This window comes from Taudactylus pleione, unplaced genomic scaffold (genome assembly GCF_031769625.1).
Source record: "Taudactylus pleione unplaced genomic scaffold, aTauple2 ptg000551l, whole genome shotgun sequence".
Lineage (NCBI taxonomy): Eukaryota > Metazoa > Chordata > Amphibia > Anura > Myobatrachidae > Taudactylus > Taudactylus pleione.
Genome location: NW_028284953.1, coordinates 1,557,372 through 1,574,953, shown reverse-complemented (window position 1 = coordinate 1,574,953; position 17,582 = coordinate 1,557,372). Strand labels below are relative to the sequence as shown.

Genomic DNA, 17,582 nt, shown 5'->3' with positions numbered 1-17,582 from the left:
TCCTGAATTCCAGAATTTATGTCAAATTCCCAGTCCTTTAGTACAATAATTCACAATTAAATTATTCAAAGCATGTTAAGATAGCTTTATAATAAACATTAAACACAAATAGTGCAAGCACCTTCAAAGAATCTGCTTACTTTCTGAAATGTTCTTAAGATTCAGTATTGTGAAAAAATGGATGATTGTGAAACAAAATCAAAATGCTGTTAACCTTTTTCGAAACGGGGTTGCTGCAGCCACAACGCAGAGTACTAACCACTATACAATCACGGCAATTTAAGCGAGCCGGGTAGGAGTCGAACCTACAATCTTCTGATCCGTAGTCAGACGCGTTATCCATTGCGCCCTGGCCCACGTGTTTTGCAGTAATTGAAGTGTCTTTCCTGTTTTTGAGCCTTTTTTCAGAGTTTTATGGTTATTGAAGTATATACAGAATCACATTTTGGAAATTGACTGTACACTATCTGCAGGGATTGCTTCCAAAAACATTTTATTTAAAATAATCCTTGTGACTGCTAAAACATCTTTAAAAAATGTGATGAACTTACTCAGACAGAGCCCAAACATTCTTTCCTGAATTCCAGAATTTATGTCAAATTCCCAGTCCTTTAGTACAATAATTCACAATTAAATTATTCAAAGCATGTTAAGATAGCTTTATAATAAGCATTAAACACAAATAGTGCAAGCACCTTCAAAGAATCTGCTTACTTTCTGAAATTTTCTTAAGATTCAGTATTGTGAAAAAATGGATGATTGTGAAACAAAATCAAAATGCTGTGACCCGTTTTCAAAATGGGGTTGCTGCAGCCACAACGCAGAGTGCTAACTACTATACAATCACGGCAATTTAAGCGAGCCAGGTAGGAGTCGAACCTACAATCTTCTGATCTATAGTAAGACGCGTTATCCATTGCCCACTGTCCCTGGTGTCTTGTAACAATTGAAGAGTCTTTCCTGTTTTTGAGCCTGTTTTAAAGTTTTATGGTTATTGAAGTATATACAGAATCACATTTTGGAAATTGACTGTACACTATCTGCAGGGATTGTTTCCCAAAAATGTTTTAGGTACAATAATCCTTGTGACTGCTAAAAGATCTTTAAAAAATGTAATGAACTTACTCAGACAGAGCCCAAACATTCTTCTTTCCTGAATTCTAGAATTTATGTCAAATTCCCAGTCCTTTAGTAAAATAATTCACAATTAAATTTTTCAAAGCATGTTAAGATAGCTTTATAATAAGCATTAAACACAAATAGAGCAAGCACCTTCAAAGAATCTGCTTACTTTCTGAAATTTTCTTAAGATTCAGTATTGTGAAAAAATGGATGATTGAGAAACAAAATCAAAATGCCGTGACCCGGATTCGAACCGGGGTTGCTGTGGCCACAACGCAGAGTACTAACCACTATATGATCATGGCAATTTTAGAGAGCCAGGTAGGAGTAGAACCTACAATCTACAGATCCATAGTCAGACACGTTATCCATTGCCCACTGTCCCGGGTGTCTTGTAGTAATTGAAGTGTCTTTCCTGTTTTTGAGCCTGTTTTCAGAATTTTATGGTTATTGAAGTATATACAGAATCACATTTTGGAAATTGACTGTACACTATCTGCAGGGATTGTTTCCCAAAAACGTTTTAGGTAAAATAATCCTTGTGACTGCTAAAAGATCTTTAAAAAATGTGATGAACTTACTCTGACAGAGCCCAAACATTCTTCTTTCCTGAATTCTAGAATTTATGTCAAATTCCCAGTCCTTTAGTACAATAATTCACAATTAAATTATTCAAAGCATGTTAAGATAGCTTTATAATAAGCATTAAACACAAATAGTGCAAGCACCTTCAAAGAATCTGCTTACTTTCTGAAATTTTCTTAAGATTCAGTATTGTGAAAAAATGGATGATTGTGAAACAAAATCAAAATGCTGTGACCCGTTTTCGAAATGGGGTTGCTGCAGCCACAACACAGAGTACTAACTACTATACAATCATGGCAATTTAAGCGAGCCAGGTAGGAGTCAAACCTACAATCTTCTGATCTATAGTCAGACGCATTATCCATTGACCACTGTCCCAGGGGTCTAGTAGCAATTGAAGAGTCTTTCCTGTTTTTGAGCCTGTTTTAAAGTTTTATGGTTATTGAAGTATATACAGAATCACATTTTGGAAATTGACTGTACACTATCTGCAGGGATTGTTTCCCAAAAATGTTTTAGGTACAATAATCCTTGTGACTGCTAAAAGATCTTTAAAAAATGTAATGAACTTACTCTGACAGAGCCCAAACATTCTTCTTTCCTGAATTCTAGAATTTATGTCAAATTCCCAGTCCTTTAGTAAAATAATTCACAATGAAGTTATTCAAAGCATGTTAAGATAGCTTTATAATAAGCATTAAACACAAATAGTGCAAGCACCTTCAAAGAATCTGCTTACTTTCTGAAATTTTCTTAAGATTCAGTATTGTGAAAAAATGGATGATTGAGAAACAAAATCAAAATGCCGTGACCCGGATTCAAACCGGGGTTGTTGCGGCCACAACGCAGAGTACTAACCACTATACGATCACAGCAATTTTAGTGAGCCAGGTAGGAGTAGAACCTACAATCTACAGATCCATAGTCAGACACGTTATCCATTGCCCACTGTCCCGGGTGTCTTGTAGTAATTGAAGTGTCTTTCTTGTTTTTGAGCCTGTTTTCAGAATTTTATGGTTATTGAAGTATATACAGAATCACATTTTGGAAATTGACTGTACACTATCTGCAGGGATTGTTTCCCAAAAACGTTTTAGGTAAAATAATCCTTGTGACTGCTAAAAGATCTTTAAAAAATGTGATGAACTTACTCTGACAGAGCCCAAACATTCTTCTTTCCTGAATTCTAGAATTTATGTCAAATTCCCAGTCCTTTAGTACAATAATTCACAATGAAATTATTCAAAGCATGTTAATATAGCTTTATAATAAGAATTAAACACAAATAGTGCAAGCACCTTCAAAGAATCTGCTTACTTTCTGAAATTTTCTTAAGATTCAGTATTGTGAAAAAATGGATGATTGAGAAACATAATAAAAATGCCGTGACCCGGATACGAAACGGGGTTGCTGCGGCCACAACGCAGAGTACTAACCACTATACGATCACGGCAATATAAGCGAGCCAGGTAGGAGTCGAACCTACAATCTTCTGATCCGTAGTCAGACGCGTTATCCATTGCGCCACTGGCCCACGTGTTTTGTAGCAATTGAAGTGTCTTTCCTATTTTTGAGCCTATTTTCAGAGTTTTATGGTTATTGAAGTATATACAGAATCACATTTTGGAAATTTACTGTAGACTATCTGCAGGGATTGTTTCCCAAAAACGTTTTAGGTAAAATAATAATTGTGACTGCTAAAAGATATTTCAAAAATGTGATGAACTTACTCAGAAGGAAGCCCAACCATTCTTCTTTCCTGAATTCTAGAATTTATGTCAAATTCCCAGTACTTTAGTACAATAATTCACAATTAAATTATTCAAAGCATGTTAAGATAGCTTTATAATAAGCATTAAACACAAATAGTGCAAGCACCTTCAAAGAATCTGCTTACTTTCTGAAATTTTCTTAAGATTCAGTATTGTGAAAAAATGGATGATTGAGAAACAAAATCAAAATGCCGTGACCCGGATTCAAACCGGGGTTGCTGCGGCCACAACGCAGAGTACTAACCACTATACGATCACGGCAATTTAAGCGAGCCAGGTAGGAGTCGAACCTACAATCTTCTGATCCGTAGTCAGACGCGTTATCCATTGCGCCACTGGCCCACTTGTTTTGTAGTAATTGAAGTGTCTTTCCTATTATTGAGCCTATTTTCAGAGTTTTATGGTTATTGAAGTATATACAGAATCACATTTTGGAAATTGACTGTAGACTATCTGCAGGGATTGTTTCCCAAAAACGTTTTAGGTAAAATAATAATTGTGACTGCTAAAAGATATTTCAAAAATGTGATGAACTTACTCAGAAGGAAGCCCAACCATTCTTCTTTCCTGAATTCTAGAATTTATGTCAAATTCCCAGTACTTTAGTACAATAATTCACAATTAAATTATTCAAAGCATGTTAAGATAGCTTTATAATAAGCATTAAACACAAATAGTGCAAGCACCTTCAAAGAATCTGCTTACTTTCTGAAATTTTCTTAAGATTCAGTATTGTGAAAAAATGGATGATTGAGAAACAAAATCAAAATGCCGAGACCCGGATTCGAACCGGGGTTGCTGCGGCCACAACGCAGAGTACTAACCACTATACGATCACGGCAATTTAAGCGAGCCAGGTAGGAGTCGAACCTACAATCTACAGATCCATAGTCAGACACGTTATCCATTGCCCACTGTCCCAGGTGTCTTGTAGCAATTGAAGTGTCTTTCCTGTTTTTGAGCCTGTTTTCAGAATTTTATGGTTATTGAAGTATATACAGAATCACATTTTGGAAATTGACTGTACACTATCTGCAGGGATTGTTTCCCAAAAACGTTTTAGGTAAAATAATCCTTGTGACTGCTAAAAGATATTTAAAAAATGTGATGAACTTACTCAGACAGAGCCCAAACATTCTTCTTTCCTGAATTCCAGAATTTATGTCAAATTCCCAGTCCTTTAGTACAATAATTCACAATTAAATTATTCAAAGCATGTTAAGATAGCTTTATAATAAACATTAAACACAAATAGTGCAAGCACCTTCAAAGAATCTGCTTACTTTCTGAAATTTTCTTAAGATTCAGTATTGTGAAAAAATGGATGATTGTGAAACAAAATCAAAATGCTGTTAACCTTTTTCGAAATGGGGTTGCTGCAGCCACAACGCAGAGTACTAACCACTATACAATCACGGCAATTTAAGCAAGCCAGGTAGGAGTCGAACCTACAATCTTCTGATCCGTAGTCAGACGCGTTATCCATTGCGCCACTGGCCCACGTGTTTTGCAGTTATTGAAGTGTCTTTCCTGTTTTTGAGCCTTTTTTCAGAGTTTTATGGTTATTGAAGTATATACAGAATCACATTTTGGAAATTGACTGTACACTATCTGCAGGGATTGCTTCCCAAAAACGTTTTATTTAAAATAATCCTTGTGACTGCTAAAACATCTTTAAAAAATGTGATGAACTTACTCAGACAGAGCCCAAACATTCTTCTTTCCTGAATTCCAGAATTTATGTCAAATTCCCAGTCCTTTAGTACAATAATTCACAATTAAATTATTCAAAGCATGTTAAGATAGCTTTATAATAAGCATTAAACACAAATAGTGCAAGCACCTTCAAAGAATCTGCTTACTTTCTGAAATTTTCTTAAGATTCAGTATTGTGAAAAAATGGATGATTGTGAAACAAAATCAAAATGCTGTGACCCGTTTTCAAAATGGGGTTGCTGCAGCCACAACGCAGAGTGCTAACTACTATACAATCACGGCAATTTAAGCGAGCCAGATAGGAGTCGAACCTACAATCTACAGATCCATAGTCAGACACGTTATCCATTGCCCACTGTCCCAGGTGTCTTGTAGCAATTGAAGTGTCTTTCCTGTTTTTGAGCCTGTTTTCAGAATTTTATGGTTATTGAAGTATATACAGAATCACATTTTGGAAATTGACTGTACACTATCTGCAGGGATTGTTTCCCAAAAACGTTTTAGGTAAAATAATCCTTGTGACTGCTAAAAGATATTTAAAAAATGTGATGAACTTACTCAGACAGAGCCCAAACATTCTTCTTTCCTGAATTCCAGAATTTATGTCAAATTCCCAGTCCTTTAGTACAATAATTCACAATTAAATTATTCAAAGCATGTTAAGATAGCTTTATAATAAACATTAAACACAAATAGTGCAAGCACCTTCAAAGAATCTGCTTACTTTCTGAAATGTTCTTAAGATTCAGTATTGTGAAAAAATGGATGATTGTGAAACAAAATCAAAATGCTGTTAACCTTTTTCGAAATGGGGTTGCTGCAGCCACAACGCAGAGTACTAACCACTATACAATCACGGCAATTTAAGCGAGCCAGGTAGGAGTCGAACCTACAATCTTCTGATCCATAGTCAGACGCGTTATCCATTGCGCCACTGGCCCACGTGTTTTGCAGTAATTGAAGTGTCTTTCCTGTTTTTGAGCCTTTTTTCAGAGTTTTATGGTTATTGAAGTATATACAGAATCACATTTTGGAAATTGACTGTACACTATCTGCAGGGATTGCTTCCCAAAAACGTTTTATTTAAAATAATCCTTGTGACTGCTAAAACATCTTTAAAAAATGTGATGAACTTACTCAGACAGAGCCCAAACATTCTTCTTTCCTGAATTCCAGAATTTATGTCAAATTCCCAGTCCTTTAGTACAATAATTCACAATTAAATTATTCAAAGCATGTTAAGATAGCTTTATAATAAGCATTAAACACAAATAATGCAAGCACCTTCAAAGAATCTGCTTACTTTCTGAAATTTTCTTAAGATTCAGTATTGTGAAAAAATGGATGATTGTGAAACAAAATCAAAATGCTGTGACCCGTTTTCAAAATGGGGTTGCTGCAGCCACAACGCAGAGTGCTAACTACTATACAATCACGGCAATTTAAGCGAGCCAGGTAGGAGTCGAACCTACAATCTTCTGATCTATAGTAAGACGCGTTATCCATTGCCCACTGTCCCTGGTGTCTTGTAACAATTGAAGAGTCTTTCCTGTTTTTGAGCCTGTTTTAAAGTTTTATGGTTATTGAAGTATATACAGAATCACATTTTGGAAATTGACTGTACACTATCTGCAGGGATTGTTTCCCAAAAATGTTTTAGGTACAATAATCCTTGTGACTGCTAAAAGATCTTTAAAAAATGTAATGAACTTACTCAGACAGAGCCCAAACATTCTTCTTTCCTGAATTCTAGAATTTATGTCAAATTCCCAGTCCTTTAGTAAAATAATTCACAATTAAATTTTTCAAAGCATGTTAAGATAGCTTTATAATAAGCATTAAACACAAATAGAGCAAGCACCTTCAAAGAATCTGCTTACTTTCTGAAATTTTCTTAAGATTCAGTATTGTGAAAAAATGGATGATTGAGAAACAAAATCAAAATGCCGTGACCCGGATTCGAACCGGGGTTGCTGTGGCCACAACGCAGAGTACTAACCACTATATGATCATGGCAATTTTAGAGAGCCAGGTAGGAGTAGAACCTACAATCTACAGATCCATAGTCAGACACGTTATCCATTGCCCACTGTCCCGGGTGTCTTGTAGTAATTGAAGTGTCTTTCCTGTTTTTGAGCCTGTTTTCAGAATTTTATGGTTATTGAAGTATATACAGAATCACATTTTGGAAATTGACTGTACACTATCTGCAGGGATTGTTTCCCAAAAACGTTTTAGGTAAAATAATCCTTGTGACTGCTAAAAGATCTTTAAAAAATGTGATGAACTTACTCTGACAGAGCCCAAACATTCTTCTTTCCTGAATTCTAGAATTTATGTCAAATTCCCAGTCCTTTAGTACAATAATTCACAATTAAATTATTCAAAGCATGTTAAGATAGCTTTATAATAAGCATTAAACACAAATAGTGCAAGCACCTTCAAAGAATCTGCTTACTTTCTGAAATTTTCTTAAGATTCAGTATTGTGAAAAAATGGATGATTGTGAAACAAAATCAAAATGCTGTGACCCGTTTTCGAAATGGGGTTGCTGCAGCCACAACACAGAGTACTAACTACTATACAATCATGGCAATTTAAGCGAGCCAGGTAGGAGTCGAACCTACAATCTTCTGATCTATAGTCAGACGCATTATCCATTGACCACTGTCCCAGGGGTCTAGTAGCAATTGAAGAGTCTTTCCTGTTTTTGAGCCTGTTTTAAAGTTTTATGGTTATTGAAGTATATACAGAATCACATTTTGGAAATTGACTGTACACTATCTGCAGGGATTGTTTCCCAAAAATGTTTTAGGTACAATAATCCTTGTGACTGCTAAAAGATCTTTAAAAAATGTAATGAACTTACTCAGACAGAGCCCAAACATTCTTCTTTCCTGAATTCTAGAATTTATGTCAAATTCCCAGTCCTTTAGTAAAATAATTCACAATGAAGTTATTCAAAGCATGTTAAGATAGCTTTATAATAAGCATTAAACACAAATAGTGCAAGCACCTTCAAAGAATCTGCTTACTTTCTGAAATTTTCTTAAGATTCAGTATTGTGAAAAAATGGATGATTGAGAAACAAAATCAAAATGCCGTGACCCGGATTCAAACCGGGGTTGTTGCGGCCACAACGCAGAGTACTAACCACTATACGATCACAGCAATTTTAGTGAGCCAGGTAGGAGTAGAACCTACAATCTACAGATCCATAGTCAGACACGTTATCCATTGCCCACTGTCCCGGGTGTCTTGTAGTAATTGAAGTGTCTTTCTTGTTTTTGAGCCTGTTTTCAGAATTTTATGGTTATTGAAGTATATACAGAATCACATTTTGGAAATTGACTGTACACTATCTGCAGGGATTGTTTCCCAAAAACGTTTTAGGTAAAATAATCCTTGTGACTGCTAAAAGATCTTTAAAAAATGTGATGAACTTACTCTGACAGAGCCCAAACATTCTTCTTTCCTGAATTCTAGAATTTATGTCAAATTCCCAGTCCTTTAGTACAATAATTCACAATGAAATTATTCAAAGCATGTTAATATAGCTTTATAATAAGAATTAAACACAAATAGTGCAAGCACCTTCAAAGAATCTGCTTACTTTCTGAAATTTTCTTAAGATTCAGTATTGTGAAAAAATGGATGATTGAGAAACATAATAAAAATGCCGTGACCCGGATACGAAACGGGGTTGCTGCGGCCACAACGCAGAGTACTAACCACTATACGATCACGGCAATATAAGCGAGCCAGGTAGGAGTCGAACCTACAATCTTCTGATCCGTAGTCAGACGCGTTATCCATTGCGCCACTGGCCCACGTGTTTTGTAGCAATTGAAGTGTCTTTCCTATTTTTGAGCCTATTTTCAGAGTTTTATGGTTATTGAAGTATATACAGAATCACATTTTGGAAATTTACTGTAGACTATCTGCAGGGATTGTTTCCCAAAAACGTTTTAGGTAAAATAATAATTGTGACTGCTAAAAGATATTTCAAAAATGTGATGAACTTACTCAGAAGGAAGCCCAACCATTCTTCTTTCCTGAATTCTAGAATTTATGTCAAATTCCCAGTACTTTAGTACAATAATTCACAATTAAATTATTCAAAGCATGTTAAGATAGCTTTATAATAAGCATTAAACACAAATAGTGCAAGCACCTTCAAAGAATCTGCTTACTTTCTGAAATTTTCTTAAGATTCAGTATTGTGAAAAAATGGATGATTGAGAAACAAAATCAAAATGCCGTGACCCGGATTCAAACCGGGGTTGCTGCGGCCACAACGCAGAGTACTAACCACTATACGATCACGGCAATTTAAGCGAGCCAGGTAGGAGTCGAACCTACAATCTTCTGATCCGTAGTCAGACGCGTTATCCATTGCGCCACTGGCCCACTTGTTTTGTAGTAATTGAAGTGTCTTTCCTATTATTGAGCCTATTTTCAGAGTTTTATGGTTATTGAAGTATATACAGAATCACATTTTGGAAATTGACTGTAGACTATCTGCAGGGATTGTTTCCCAAAAACGTTTTAGGTAAAATAATAATTGTGACTGCTAAAAGATATTTCAAAAATGTGATGAACTTACTCAGAAGGAAGCCCAACCATTCTTCTTTCCTGAATTCTAGAATTTATGTCAAATTCCCAGTACTTTAGTACAATAATTCACAATTAAATTATTCAAAGCATGTTAAGATAGCTTTATAATAAGCATTAAACACAAATAGTGCAAGCACCTTCAAAGAATCTGCTTACTTTCTGAAATTTTCTTAAGATTCAGTATTGTGAAAAAATGGATGATTGAGAAACAAAATCAAAATGCCGAGACCCGGATTCGAACCGGGGTTGCTGCGGCCACAACGCAGAGTACTAACCACTATACGATCACGGCAATTTAAGCGAGCCAGGTAGGAGTCGAACCTACAATCTACAGATCCATAGTCAGACACGTTATCCATTGCCCACTGTCCCAGGTGTCTTGTAGCAATTGAAGTGTCTTTCCTGTTTTTGAGCCTGTTTTCAGAATTTTATGGTTATTGAAGTATATACAGAATCACATTTTGGAAATTGACTGTACACTATCTGCAGGGATTGTTTCCCAAAAACGTTTTAGGTAAAATAATCCTTGTGACTGCTAAAAGATATTTAAAAAATGTGATGAACTTACTCAGACAGAGCCCAAACATTCTTCTTTCCTGAATTCCAGAATTTATGTCAAATTCCCAGTCCTTTAGTACAATAATTCACAATTAAATTATTCAAAGCATGTTAAGATAGCTTTATAATAAACATTAAACACAAATAGTGCAAGCACCTTCAAAGAATCTGCTTACTTTCTGAAATTTTCTTAAGATTCAGTATTGTGAAAAAATGGATGATTGTGAAACAAAATCAAAATGCTGTTAACCTTTTTCGAAATGGGGTTGCTGCAGCCACAACGCAGAGTACTAACCACTATACAATCACGGCAATTTAAGCAAGCCAGGTAGGAGTCGAACCTACAATCTTCTGATCCGTAGTCAGACGCGTTATCCATTGCGCCACTGGCCCACGTGTTTTGCAGTTATTGAAGTGTCTTTCCTGTTTTTGAGCCTTTTTTCAGAGTTTTATGGTTATTGAAGTATATACAGAATCACATTTTGGAAATTGACTGTACACTATCTGCAGGGATTGCTTCCCAAAAACGTTTTATTTAAAATAATCCTTGTGACTGCTAAAACATCTTTAAAAAATGTGATGAACTTACTCAGACAGAGCCCAAACATTCTTCTTTCCTGAATTCCAGAATTTATGTCAAATTCCCAGTCCTTTAGTACAATAATTCACAATTAAATTATTCAAAGCATGTTAAGATAGCTTTATAATAAGCATTAAACACAAATAGTGCAAGCACCTTCAAAGAATCTGCTTACTTTCTGAAATTTTCTTAAGATTCAGTATTGTGAAAAAATGGATGATTGTGAAACAAAATCAAAATGCTGTGACCCGTTTTCAAAATGGGGTTGCTGCAGCCACAACGCAGAGTGCTAACTACTATACAATCACGGCAATTTAAGCGAGCCAGATAGGAGTCGAACCTACAATCTACAGATCCATAGTCAGACACGTTATCCATTGCCCACTGTCCCAGGTGTCTTGTAGCAATTGAAGTGTCTTTCCTGTTTTTGAGCCTGTTTTCAGAATTTTATGGTTATTGAAGTATATACAGAATCACATTTTGGAAATTGACTGTACACTATCTGCAGGGATTGTTTCCCAAAAACGTTTTAGGTAAAATAATCCTTGTGACTGCTAAAAGATATTTAAAAAATGTGATGAACTTACTCAGACAGAGCCCAAACATTCTTCTTTCCTGAATTCCAGAATTTATGTCAAATTCCCAGTCCTTTAGTACAATAATTCACAATTAAATTATTCAAAGCATGTTAAGATAGCTTTATAATAAACATTAAACACAAATAGTGCAAGCACCTTCAAAGAATCTGCTTACTTTCTGAAATGTTCTTAAGATTCAGTATTGTGAAAAAATGGATGATTGTGAAACAAAATCAAAATGCTGTTAACCTTTTTCGAAATGGGGTTGCTGCAGCCACAACGCAGAGTACTAACCACTATACAATCACGGCAATTTAAGCGAGCCAGGTAGGAGTCGAACCTACAATCTTCTGATCCATAGTCAGACGCGTTATCCATTGCGCCACTGGCCCACGTGTTTTGCAGTAATTGAAGTGTCTTTCCTGTTTTTGAGCCTTTTTTCAGAGTTTTATGGTTATTGAAGTATATACAGAATCACATTTTGGAAATTGACTGTACACTATCTGCAGGGATTGCTTCCCAAAAACGTTTTATTTAAAATAATCCTTGTGACTGCTAAAACATCTTTAAAAAATGTGATGAACTTACTCAGACAGAGCCCAAACATTCTTCTTTCCTGAATTCCAGAATTTATGTCAAATTCCCAGTCCTTTAGTACAATAATTCACAATTAAATTATTCAAAGCATGTTAAGATAGCTTTATAATAAGCATTAAACACAAATAATGCAAGCACCTTCAAAGAATCTGCTTACTTTCTGAAATTTTCTTAAGATTCAGTATTGTGAAAAAATGGATGATTGTGAAACAAAATCAAAATGCTGTGACCCGTTTTCAAAATGGGGTTGCTGCAGCCACAACGCAGAGTGCTAACTACTATACAATCACGGCAATTTAAGCGAGCCAGGTAGGAGTCGAACCTACAATCTTCTGATCTATAGTAAGACGCGTTATCCATTGCCCACTGTCCCTGGTGTCTTGTAACAATTGAAGAGTCTTTCCTGTTTTTGAGCCTGTTTTAAAGTTTTATGGTTATTGAAGTATATACAGAATCACATTTTGGAAATTGACTGTACACTATCTGCAGGGATTGTTTCCCAAAAATGTTTTAGGAACAATAATCCTTGTGACTGCTAAAAGATCTTTAAAAAATGTAATGAACTTACTCAGACAGAGCCCAAACATTCTTCTTTCCTGAATTCTAGAATTTATGTCAAATTCCCAGTCCTTTAGTAAAATAATTCACAATTAAATTTTTCAAAGCATGTTAAGATAGCTTTATAATAAGCATTAAACACAAATAGAGCAAGCACCTTCAAAGAATCTGCTTACTTTCTGAAATTTTCTTAAGATTCAGTATTGTGAAAAAATGGATGATTGAGAAACAAAATCAAAATGCCGTGACCCGGATTCGAACCGGGGTTGCTGTGGCCACAACACAGAGTACTAACCACTATACGATCACGGCAATTTTAGAGAGCCAGGTAGGAGTAGAACCTACAATCTACAGATCCATAGTCAGACACGTTATCCATTGCCCACTGTCCCGGGTGTCTTGTAGTAATTGAAGTGTCTTTCCTGTTTTTGAGCCTGTTTTCAGAATTTTATGGTTATTGAAGTATATACAGAATCACATTTTGGAAATTGACTGTACACTATCTGCAGGGATTGTTTCCCAAAAACGTTTTAGGTAAAATAATCCTTGTGACTGCTAAAAGATCTTTAAAAAATGTGATGAACTTACTCTGACAGAGCCCAAACATTCTTCTTTCCTGAATTCTAGAATTTATGTCAAATTCCCAGTCCTTTAGTAAAATAATTCACAATTAAATTATTCAAAGCATGTTAAGATAGCTTTATAATAAGCATTAAACACAAATAGTGCAAGCACCTTCAAAGAATCTGCTTACTTTCTGAAATTTTCTTAAGATTCAGTATTGTGAAAAAATGGATGATTGAGAAACAAAATCAAAATGCGGTGACCCGGATTCGAACCGGGGTTGCTGCGGCCACAACGCAGAGTACTAACCACAATACGATCACGGCAATTTAAGCGAGCCAGGTAGGAGTCGAACCTACAAACTTATGATCTATAGTCAGACGCGTTATCCATTGCCCACTGTCCCAGGTGTCTTGTAGCAATTGTAGAGTCTTCCCTGTTTTTGAGCCTGTTTTAAAGTTTTATGGTTATTGAAGTATATACAGAATCACGTTTTGGAAATTGACTGTACACTATCTGCAGGGATTGATTCCCAAAAACGTTTTAGGTACAATAATCCTTGTGACTGCTAAAAGATCTTTCAAAAATGTAATGAACTTACTCAGACAGAGCACAAACATTCTTCTTTCCTGAATTCCAGAATTTATGTCAAATTCCCAGTCCTTTAGTAAAATAATTCACAATTAAATTATTCAAAGCATGTTAAGATAGCTTTATAATAAGCATTAAACACAAATAGTGCAAGCACCTTCAAAGAATTTGCTTACTTTCTGAAATTTTCTTAAGATTCAGTATTGTGAAAAAATGGATGATTGAGAAACAAAATCAAAATGTCGTGAACTGTTTTCGAACCAGGGTTGCTGCGGCCACAACGCAGAGTACTATCCACTATGCGATCAAGGCAATATAAGCGAGCCAGGTAGGAGTCGAACCTACAATCTTCTGATCCGTAGTCAGACGCGTTATCCATTGCGCCACTGGCCCACATGTTTTGTAGTAATTGAAGTGTCTTTCCTGTTTTTGAGCCTATTTTCAGAGTTTTATGGTTATTGAAGTATATACAGAATCACATTTTGGAAATTGACTGTAGACTATCTGCAGGGATTGCTTCCCAAAAACGTTTTAGGTAAAATAATAATTGTGACTGCTAAAAGATATTTCAAAAATGTGATGAACTTACTCAGAAGGAAGCCCAAACATTCTTCTTTCCTGAATTCTAGAATTTATGTCAAATTCCCAGTACTTTAGTACAATAATTCACAATTAAATTATTCAAAGCATGTTAAGATAGCTTTATAATAAGCATTAAACACAAATAGTGCAAGCACCTTCAAAGAATCTGCTTACTTTCTGAAATTTTCTTAAGATTCAGTATTGTGAAAAAATGGATGATTGAGAAACAAAATCAAAATGCCGTGACCCGGATTCGAACCGGGGTTGCTGCGGCCACAACGCAGAGTACTAACCACTATACGATCACGGCAATTTAAGCGAGCCAGGTAGGAGTCGAACCTACAATCTACAGATCCATAGTCAGACACGTTATCCATTGCCCACTGTCCCGAGTCTCTTGTAGTAATTGAAGTGTCTTTCCTGTTTTTGGGCCTGTTTTCAGAATTTTATGGTTATTGAAGTATATACAGAATCACATTTTGGTAATTGACTGTACACTATCTGCAGGGATTGTTTCCCAAAAACGTTTTAGGTAAAATAATCCTTGTGACTGCTAAAAGATCTTTAAAAAATGTGATGAACTTACTCAGACAGAACCCAAACATTCTTCTTTCCTGAATTCCAGAATTTATGTCAAATTCCCAGTCCTATAGTACAATAATTCACAATTAAATTATTCAAAGCATGTTAAGATAGCTTTATAATAAGCATTAAACACAAATAGTGCAAGCACCTTCAAAGAATCTGCTTACTTTCTGAAATTTTCTTAAGATTCAGTATTGTGAAAAAATGGATGATTGTGAAACAAAATCAAAATGCTGTGACCCATTTTCGAAATGGGGTTGCTGCAGCCACAACGCAGAGTACTAATTAATATACAATCACGGCATTTTAAGCGAGCCAGGTAGGAGTCAAACCTACAATCTTCTGATCTATAGTCAGACGTGTTATCCATTGCCCACTGTTCCAGGTGTCTTGTAGCAATTGAAGAGTCTTTCCTGTTTTTGAGCCTGTTTTAAAGTTTTATGGTTATTGAAGTATATACAGAATCACATTTTGGAAATTGACTGTACACTATCTGCAGGGATTGTTTCCCAAAAACGTTTAAGGTAAAATAATCCTTGTGACTGCTAAAAGATCTTTAAAAAATGTGATGAACTTACTCTGACAGAGCCCAAACATTCTTCTTTCCTGAATTCTAGAATTTATGTCAAATTCCCAGTCCTTTAGTACAATAATTCACAATTAAATTATTCAAAGCATGTTAAGATAGCTTTATAATAAGCATTAAACACAAATAGTGCAAGCACCTTCAAAGAATCTGCTTACTTTCTGAAATTTTCTTAAGATTCAGTATTGTGAAAAAATGGATGATTGAGAAACAAAATCAAAATGCCGTGACCCGGATTCGAACTGGGGTTGCTGCGACCACAACGCAGAGTACTAACCACTATACGATCATGGCAATTTAAGCGAGCCAGGTAGGAGTCGAACCTACAAACTTATGATCCATAGTCAGACACGTTATCCATTGCGCCACTGGCCCAGGTGCCCTGCAGTAATTGAAGTGTCTTTCCTGTTTTTGAGCCTGTTTTAAAGTTTTATGGTTATTGAAGTATATACAGAATCACATTTTGGAAATTGACTGTACACTATCTGCAGGGATTGATTCCCAAAAACGTTTTAGGTACAATAATCCTTGTGACTGCTAAAAGATCTTTCAAAAATGTAATGAACTTACTCAGACAGAGCACAAACATTCTTCTTTCCTGAATTCCAGAATTTATGTCAAATTCCCAGTCCTTTAGTAAAATAATTCACAATTAAATTATTCAAAGCATGTTAAGATAGCTTTATAATAAGCATTAAACACAAATAGTGCAAGCACCTTCAAAGAATCTGCTTACTTTCTGAAATTTTCTTAAGATTCAGTATTGTGAAAAAATGGATGATTGAGAAACAAAATCAAAATGTCGTGACCTGTTTTCGAACCGGGGTTGCTGCGGCCACAACACAGAGTACTAACCACTATGCGATCAAGGCAATATAAGCGAGCCAGGTAGGAGTCGAACCTACAATCTACAGATCCATAGTCAGACACGTTATCCATTGCCCACTGTCCCGGGTCTCTTGTAGTAATTGAAGTGTCTTTCCTGTTTTTGAGCCTGTTTTCAGAATTTTATGGTTATTGAAGTATACACAGAATCACATTTTGGTAATTGACTGTACACTATCTGCAGGGATTGTTTCCCAAAAACGTTTTAGGTAAAATAATCCTTGTGACTGCTAAAAGATCTTTAAAAAATGTGATGAACTTACTCAGACAGAGCCCAAACATTCTTCTTTCCTGAATTCTAGAATTTATGTCAAATTCCCAGTCCTTTAGTACAATAATTCACAATTAAATTATTCAAAGCATGTTAAGATAGCTTTATAATAAGCATTAAACACAAATAGTGCAAGCACCTTCAAAGAATCTGCTTACTTTCTGAAATTTTCTTAAGATTCAGTATTGTGAAAAAATGGATGATTGTGAAACAAAATCAAAATGCTGTGACACGTTTTCGAACCGGGTTTGCTGCGGCCACAACGCAGAGTACTAACCACTATACAATCACGTCAATTTAAGCGAGCCAGGTAGGAGTCGAACCTACAAACTTATGATCCGTAGTCAGACACGTTATCCATTGCACCACTGGCCCAGGTGCCCTGTAGTAATTGAAGTGTCTTTCCTGTTTTTGAGCCAGTTTTGGAGTTTTATGGTTATTGAAGTATATACAGAATCACATTTTGGAAATTGACTATACACTATCTGCAGGGATTGTTTCCCAAAAACGTTTTAGGTAAAATAATCCTTGTGACTGCTAAAAGATCTTTAAAAAATGTGATGAACTTACTCAGACAGAGCCCAAACATTCTTCTTTCCTGAATTCCAGAATTTATGTCAAATTCCCAGTCCTTTAGTACAATAATTCACAATTAAATTATTCAAAGCATGTTAAGATAGCTTTATAATAAGCATTAAACACAAATAGTGCAAGCACCTTCAAAGAATCTGCTTACTTTCTGAAATTTTCTTAAGATTCTGTATTGTGAAAAAATGGATGATTGTGAAACAAAATCAAAATGCTGTGAAACCTTTTTCGAAATGGGGTTGCTGCA

General features: G+C 35.5%; 16 non-coding genes across 16 annotated transcripts; all 16 read right to left on the bottom strand.

Annotated features, from left to right (window-relative positions):
- Nucleotides 1-3,168: 3,168 nt before the first annotated feature.
- TRNAR-ACG (transfer RNA arginine (anticodon ACG)) lies at nucleotides 3,169-3,241 on the bottom strand. The gene has a single exon. It is a non-coding gene; the product is annotated as a tRNA-Arg (tRNA).
- A 427-nt stretch (nucleotides 3,242-3,668) lies between these two features.
- Nucleotides 3,669-3,740, bottom strand: TRNAH-GUG (transfer RNA histidin (anticodon GUG)). Its single transcript has one exon. It is a non-coding gene; the product is annotated as a tRNA-His (tRNA).
- An 8-nt stretch (nucleotides 3,741-3,748) lies between these two features.
- TRNAR-ACG (transfer RNA arginine (anticodon ACG)) lies at nucleotides 3,749-3,821 on the bottom strand. Its single transcript has one exon. It is a non-coding gene; the product is annotated as a tRNA-Arg (tRNA).
- Nucleotides 3,822-4,248: 427 nt separating this feature from the next.
- TRNAH-GUG (transfer RNA histidin (anticodon GUG)) lies at nucleotides 4,249-4,320 on the bottom strand. The gene has a single exon. It is a non-coding gene; the product is annotated as a tRNA-His (tRNA).
- Nucleotides 4,321-4,906: 586 nt separating this feature from the next.
- Nucleotides 4,907-4,979, bottom strand: TRNAR-ACG (transfer RNA arginine (anticodon ACG)). Its single transcript has one exon. It is a non-coding gene; the product is annotated as a tRNA-Arg (tRNA).
- Nucleotides 4,980-6,063: 1,084 nt separating this feature from the next.
- On the bottom strand, nucleotides 6,064-6,136 carry TRNAH-AUG (transfer RNA histidin (anticodon AUG)). Its single transcript has one exon. It is a non-coding gene; the product is annotated as a tRNA-His (tRNA).
- A 2,816-nt stretch (nucleotides 6,137-8,952) lies between these two features.
- Nucleotides 8,953-9,025, bottom strand: TRNAR-ACG (transfer RNA arginine (anticodon ACG)). Its single transcript has one exon. It is a non-coding gene; the product is annotated as a tRNA-Arg (tRNA).
- Nucleotides 9,026-9,452: 427 nt separating this feature from the next.
- TRNAH-GUG (transfer RNA histidin (anticodon GUG)) lies at nucleotides 9,453-9,524 on the bottom strand. Its single transcript has one exon. It is a non-coding gene; the product is annotated as a tRNA-His (tRNA).
- An 8-nt stretch (nucleotides 9,525-9,532) lies between these two features.
- On the bottom strand, nucleotides 9,533-9,605 carry TRNAR-ACG (transfer RNA arginine (anticodon ACG)). Its single transcript has one exon. It is a non-coding gene; the product is annotated as a tRNA-Arg (tRNA).
- Nucleotides 9,606-10,032: 427 nt separating this feature from the next.
- On the bottom strand, nucleotides 10,033-10,104 carry TRNAH-GUG (transfer RNA histidin (anticodon GUG)). The gene has a single exon. It is a non-coding gene; the product is annotated as a tRNA-His (tRNA).
- A 586-nt stretch (nucleotides 10,105-10,690) lies between these two features.
- On the bottom strand, nucleotides 10,691-10,763 carry TRNAR-ACG (transfer RNA arginine (anticodon ACG)). The gene has a single exon. It is a non-coding gene; the product is annotated as a tRNA-Arg (tRNA).
- Nucleotides 10,764-11,847: 1,084 nt separating this feature from the next.
- On the bottom strand, nucleotides 11,848-11,920 carry TRNAH-AUG (transfer RNA histidin (anticodon AUG)). Its single transcript has one exon. It is a non-coding gene; the product is annotated as a tRNA-His (tRNA).
- Nucleotides 11,921-12,923: 1,003 nt separating this feature from the next.
- TRNAH-GUG (transfer RNA histidin (anticodon GUG)) lies at nucleotides 12,924-12,995 on the bottom strand. Its single transcript has one exon. It is a non-coding gene; the product is annotated as a tRNA-His (tRNA).
- Nucleotides 12,996-14,158: 1,163 nt separating this feature from the next.
- TRNAR-ACG (transfer RNA arginine (anticodon ACG)) lies at nucleotides 14,159-14,231 on the bottom strand. The gene has a single exon. It is a non-coding gene; the product is annotated as a tRNA-Arg (tRNA).
- Nucleotides 14,232-14,658: 427 nt separating this feature from the next.
- TRNAH-GUG (transfer RNA histidin (anticodon GUG)) lies at nucleotides 14,659-14,730 on the bottom strand. The gene has a single exon. It is a non-coding gene; the product is annotated as a tRNA-His (tRNA).
- A 1,163-nt stretch (nucleotides 14,731-15,893) lies between these two features.
- Nucleotides 15,894-15,966, bottom strand: TRNAH-AUG (transfer RNA histidin (anticodon AUG)). The gene has a single exon. It is a non-coding gene; the product is annotated as a tRNA-His (tRNA).
- Between the last annotated feature and the right edge of the window lie 1,616 nt (nucleotides 15,967-17,582).